This window comes from Pan troglodytes, chromosome 7 (genome assembly GCF_028858775.2).
Source record: "Pan troglodytes isolate AG18354 chromosome 7, NHGRI_mPanTro3-v2.0_pri, whole genome shotgun sequence".
In the NCBI taxonomy this organism is placed as follows: domain Eukaryota; kingdom Metazoa; phylum Chordata; class Mammalia; order Primates; family Hominidae; genus Pan; species Pan troglodytes.
In genome coordinates this window covers 26,539,366-26,545,774 of record NC_072405.2, presented here as the reverse complement: position 1 = coordinate 26,545,774, position 6,409 = coordinate 26,539,366, and positions in this window count along the sequence as shown.

Genomic DNA, 6,409 nt, shown 5'->3' with positions numbered 1-6,409 from the left:
AAGAAAGAGAGTGATGGTCTCAGTTCTGCCAAGAATAAATTTCTTGTGCAGCATGAAACAGAAGATCTTCACAGCAGTGCTCAATGAATCTTCTCAAGCTTAAACTTAAACTATGCTAACAATCAGGTCTGAGATCTGACTGTGAGAGTAGCAGAGACTGAGCATGAGGTTGTCAGGATGACTTGTCAGGTGGAGGTTTGCCATACTCTGCCAGTCTGGTGGGATACTGGTATAGCTAAGGCCCCAGCTTGAAAACGACACATCAAGAGATTGGGGTACACTGTTAATTACCTACTGCTGAGTAACAGGTGGCTTAAAACAGGAACAATCTATTACTTTGTTTCATTGATTTTGGGGGTATAAGGAACTGGTCTCCAGCCAACAGCTAGAGAGCAACTGAAGCCAGTCAACAGCCATATGAGGGAGTTTGGAAGCAAATCCTCCCCAAATTGAGCTTTCAGATGAACTGCAGCACCCACCCAACATGTTGATTACAACCTCAGGAGAGACATGGAGCCAGAGCTCTTCATGGAAACTATTCCTGACCTATGGGAACGATGAGGTAATAAATATTGGTTGTTTTAAGCTCTCGAGTTCGGGGATAATTTATTTTGCAGTGATAGTAGACTATGCACTAAGAAACTATTAAATCTAGATTTATGTTTTGTGCAAGCAGCCATGTTTGCTTTTTAGGCCAGGTTACATATCTAATCATGAGGACCAAGAGCTTTAGGCAAAGAGTGGACTGGTATGCGGGGAAAGTTTCCTTTTCTGAGTCTTACGATTAGGGTGAGAATTGGTCCAACTCATCCTGTAACCTCATTATGTAAAAGAAGAAAAAGATGTGTAAATCATGTTATTCTCGAGAGTAAGTGTAAAAAGTCATATTTCATCTGCAATGGCAGCTCTGAGCCTGAAGCCAATTACCTGCAGAACAAGGTGAACTTCCTGAATGTAGAGAAGATGCTTCTTGAAGCACAGAGACACTTCCGATGCAAAGCTAGATAGTTGAAGGGATGCGGAAAAGTTGTTCTCTCTACTTGAAAAAGTCTTTCGGTTACATTCCCACCCAGACTTATCTGTGTGCATGGAGAACACTTGGACAATCACATGTGTCTTTCTGAAAGAAAAAAAACAGGGTTTAAAGGCCCCATTATTGAGGGGTCATGCACTGGCATCAAAAGCATATTCCAAAACCTTCAGAGTGCTTCTTAAAAGTTTTATTTCAATGCCCTTAAAGGCGACGAGGCCCTGTTGCCCATGACTCCACATAGCCCTGTTGCCTCACACATGGCCTGCCTGGGCATTTGCATTGTGTCCTGACAGCCTTGGAAGTTTTTCCATTGAAGAGCCCTACTACTGTACACAGTAATTTAGTCCCCATGACTGTACTTACTACTCACAGTGAAATTAAAAAACAAATGATCAAACAAAAATAGAAGAAACAGATATTACAGGCATACACATGTGACCCTTTTATGATATTGGAGGACCAGAAGTTCTGGCATCCAGAATCAGTAGGTTAAACAGAAAGAAGCAAAAGAACAGCAGCCAATATTCCAGTTTGCAAATTAGACACAGCCTTGGCATCATGAAGAAGTAAATAATAATAAAGAGGTAAACTGTCCATCAAACAATAGGACCATAGGTCTAATTTATCATTAAAAAAAATGGAGCCAGTCTAATATCACCAGTGGCAGGACTTTCTCATGCAGCCCTGAAAGAGCAAAACGGCAAAGAACAAATCTAAAAACTTAGAAGTAGACGTCTCTTACACTGGCAAGAAAATAATTTTCTTGGTTTTGCCAGGAGAAAAAAATGAGTAATATTCAAGTACTTCATTACATCTGGCAATTACAGGGACAGTGAACAGACTGTACTGAGAACATGCTTCTCCCGTGGCCAATCACACTCCTGTTTCGTTCCTCGCATTAATCTCAATTCATCTTAATCATTTCGAAGTGGGAGAGAGTGGATGATATAATCAGTAGATATTTTTGGAGGGGGGAGTTATAAATGAAGTTTTAAGTATACCTAAGGAACAATGATGCTGTTTTTCACAACCAGTACCTGTCTATTTTAATGCTTATACTTCTCCAGTAAGAAACAGTTGCTCATAATTTGGGTAAAGTCAAAGACCAGCTCCCGTCTCAACACCAGGTTAAAAAAAAAAAAAAGCCATGGTTAGATTCCCATTTCCAGCAGGACACTAGACCAGACTTTTTAAACAACCATTCCACCAAAAGGAATTTTAAGGGCTGGATTAAAACATTCTTTAAAAATAAATTTAAGGCCGGGCGCGGTGGATCACGCCTGTAATCCCAGCACTTTGGGAGGCCGAGGCGGGCGGATCACGAGGTCAGGAGATCGAGACCATCCTGGCTAACACGGTGAAACCCCGTCTCTACTAAAAATACAAAAAATTAGCCGGGCGTGGTAGCGGGCGCCTGTAGTCCCAGCTACTCGGGAGGCTGAGGCAGGAGAATGGCGTGAACCTGGGAGGCGGAGCTTGCAGTGAGCCAAGATCGCGCCACTGCACTCCAGCCTGGGCGACAGAGCGAGACTCCGTCTCAAAAAAATTAAAAAATAAATAAATAAATAAATAAATAAATTTAAAAGCAATTTCTGAGCAGAAAAGAAAATCGGAAATATACACCAGTGGAAAACAAAGTGAAAGCAAGAGTCAAGGACAGTCAGTGAGCACTGATGGCCTGAGCCAAACTCTGGGAACCTTGGGCTTCTGTTATTGTCCTGGCTGAGGAATGAGGGGAGCAGAAGATAAGCTTAGAGCACATCCAAGGTGCAGATAGTAATAGAAAACCCTCTCATAAGGCTGGGTTTCCAAATGCTACATCTCTGGTGTAGAAGCAAATTAGAAATACTCTCCTGAGAAGAGTACAGCAATGAGACTTACCTTCCCCTACTTTGGCAGAGAAAAAGAAATTAATTGTGCAGAGAGGCTTGGCACAGTGGCTCACACCTGGAATCCTAGTAAGCCAAGAAGGGAGAAGCCAAGGAGAGAGGATTGCATGAACCCAAGAGTTTGAGACCAGACTGAGCAATATAGTGAAACCCTATCTCTACAAAAAACTAAAAAACGTAGCTGAGTATGGTGGTGCAAACCTGTGGTCCCAGCTACTTGGGAGGCCAAGGCAGAAGGCATGACATAATGAACTTCAGAGGCAAAAGTGTAAAATCTGAAAAGTATACTTACAATAATCTAAAACAAGAGACAATTAGATTGAGAGCTGATATCTTCACAGAAACACTTGAATCTAGGAGTTGAGCCACATCTATAACTTCCTGAAATAAAATTTCATTGTAAAAACATCCATACTTCCCAAAGCAATCTACAGATTCAGTGCAATCCCATTACAATTTCAATATTATTTTTAGCAGAAATAGGGAAAACATCAGACATTCATATGGAAACACAGAAGTCCACAAATAGCCAAAACAATCTTGAACAGAAAGAACAAAGCTGCAGGCAGCACACTCCTCAATTTCAAAATATAAAGCAATTGAGATCAAAGCAGCATGGTCCTAGCATAGACACAAGACACGTCTACCAACAGAACAGGATAGAAAGCCTAGAAATCACCTCACACATATGTGGTCAATTGATTTTTGGCAAAGGTTCAAAGAACACACACTAGAGAAAGAACAGTCTCTTCAATAAATTATGCTGGGAAAACTGGTTATATACACATGGAAAAAAAATTTTTTTGATCCTAGTCTCACACCATATACAAAAATGGATTAAAGACTTAAATATAAGAACTGAAACTGGCTGAGGTAATTCAAACCTGTAATCCCACCACTTTGAGAGGCCGAGGCGGGCGGATCGCCTGAGGTCAGGAGTTTGAGACCAGCCTGGCCAACATGGTAAAACCCTGTCTCTACTAAAAAAGAAAATACAAAGTGGGTGCCTATAATCCCAGCTACTAGGGAGGCTGAGGCATGATAATTGCTCGAACCGGGAGGCAGAGGTTGCAGTGAACCGAGATTGCACCACTGCACTCCTGCCTGGGCGGCAGAGCAAGACTCTGTCTCAAAAAAAAAAAAAAGACCTGAAACTGTAAAACTAATGGAAGAAAATAGTGGGGACAGCTCTACAATATTGGTCTGGGCAACAAGTTTTTAAAATAAACCTCAAAAGCACAGGCAACAAAGCAAAAATACACAAATGAGATGGCATCAAACTAAAAATCTTCTGCACGGCAAAGGAAACAAAGTGAAGAGACAGCTTATAGAATGAGAGAAAATGTCTGTAAATCATACACTTGATACGGGATTAATATCCAAAATATTTGAGGTACTCAAAAAACTCAATAGCATGAAAACAAATAGCCCAATTTAAAAATGGGCTATAATCTCAGCTACTCTGGAGGCTGAGGCAGGAGAATCACTTGAACCTGGGAGGCAGATGTTGCAATGAGCCGAGATCACACCACTGCACTCCAGCCTGGGTGACAGAGTGAGACTCCATCTCAAAAAAAAAAAAAAAAAAAGAGCATATATGAATGTGTCTAAATCAACAAATAAAAAAATCTAACCCAATAAAAACAGTCAAAGAACTTGAGTCAGCATCTCACAAATGAAATAGCAGTGTTCATAAATATATGGAAAGATATTCCATCAGTTCAGTACTCATTAAAATGCAAATTCAAGTAAAATACTCACCATATTAATAACACCAGACTAATAGCCATACTTTTTACTTCTGTAAATTAATGTTTTAACATCCATCTAAAAGCCTATTCGCTACCTCTAAGCAAATTATGACTTACCCACACATATTTGGAGCCCTTAGATGGCTTTAAGCTGTATATGTCATAGTGAACATGAACTTCACAGGCAGACCACTTTCCAACATAGTCAATCTTAAATCTACTTGCCCTGCCTCATCCTACCCTTTCCAGAGAGATCACAATAAAGCTATGTGCTGTATTCTCTCCAGGAAAATACGAATGTAATAAAACCTTAAAATATTCCCCATGTCTCTCTTGATATGCATTGGGTCTTATCATACCTTACTCAAGGTAATATGACTACTACAAATGAAAAGGTGAAAAACATCTGAGAATTTGGAGCAGAGGGACCCTTGTACGGAGTTGGTGGAGAGTATGAATGTGTACAACTACTTTGGAAAATAATTTGACAATATCTGGTAATGCCAGAGAGATGTACCCCTTTAACCCACCAGTTCCAATTCTAAATGGAAAGTTGAAACATACCACAATGGTATTTTTCAATTTTTTAAACTTTTTATTTTATGGCTATGTTTTATACACATGCAATCATATGATGTCTTGTATCTATTTAAAATGTAATAAAACTGTCACTTCTGGAAATTACATTCTGAATATTAAGACCTCTTTCTTCCCTCACCTAACAGATTAAACCAGGAAAAATCAAGAAAACTGTATTTATGTTAGAAGAGCCCTATATTCTTTCAACTTTATTCGAGATTTTTTACCTATTCACTTTAGTAAAATCAGTCACTTTGGCCAATTTTTCCTATGAAAATGAAAGACTTGTACCACCTTAGACATTGTAATTTAGTGACAATGTGAGTCATTCTTGTTTTTAAATTGACAAGTAAAAAATGCATATATGGTATTTATGGTATACAACATGTTTTGTTGTGTGTATACATTGTGGAATGGCTAAATCAAGCTATTTAACATATACATTACCTTACATTCCAGACTTCTGTGGTGAGAGCACTTAAAATCTACTTTCTTAGCAATTTTCAAGTGTCGAATATATTATCATTAACTGTGGTCACTCTGATACACAATAAATCTCTTGAATTTATTCCTCCTGTGTAACTGAAATTCTGTGTTCTTTGACCAACATCTCCCCATTCCCTAAAGTCTCTGGTTATCACCATTTTACTCTTTGTTTCTGAGAGTTAAACCTTTTTAGGCTCCACATGAAAGTATCCACATATAAATAGCCACAGGCTGGGATTGACATGGCCATTAAATTATATCATATATATTTAGTTCTAAATAATCCTACTGGCAGCAATTCATACTCAAATTAGTGCCAGTGTGAGTAGGTGTGGCTAACTACTTTGTCAAACATTAAGATATGGTAGAGAATAGAACTGATAAGGTCACTGTGTTCATGGATATTAAACAAACTTTTACAAGTAATTAATGAAATGATTCAAGGAGGGCAAAGTGCCATGAAAAAGTACAGAGAGTAATAAGAAAGGCTTCTAACGCAGTGGGAGGAGGGTAGCAATCAGCTCAGGGATGATTTCCAGGCAGAAAGATCAGCCTTGTGAGGCTTTGGGGGCAGAGGAGAATGCTGCTGTAATTCAGGAAAACATTTCTACGCAAGCCATTAAAGACGTTTTTTATTTTTTTCTTTAGGCACCTCAATTTTTGAATTATCA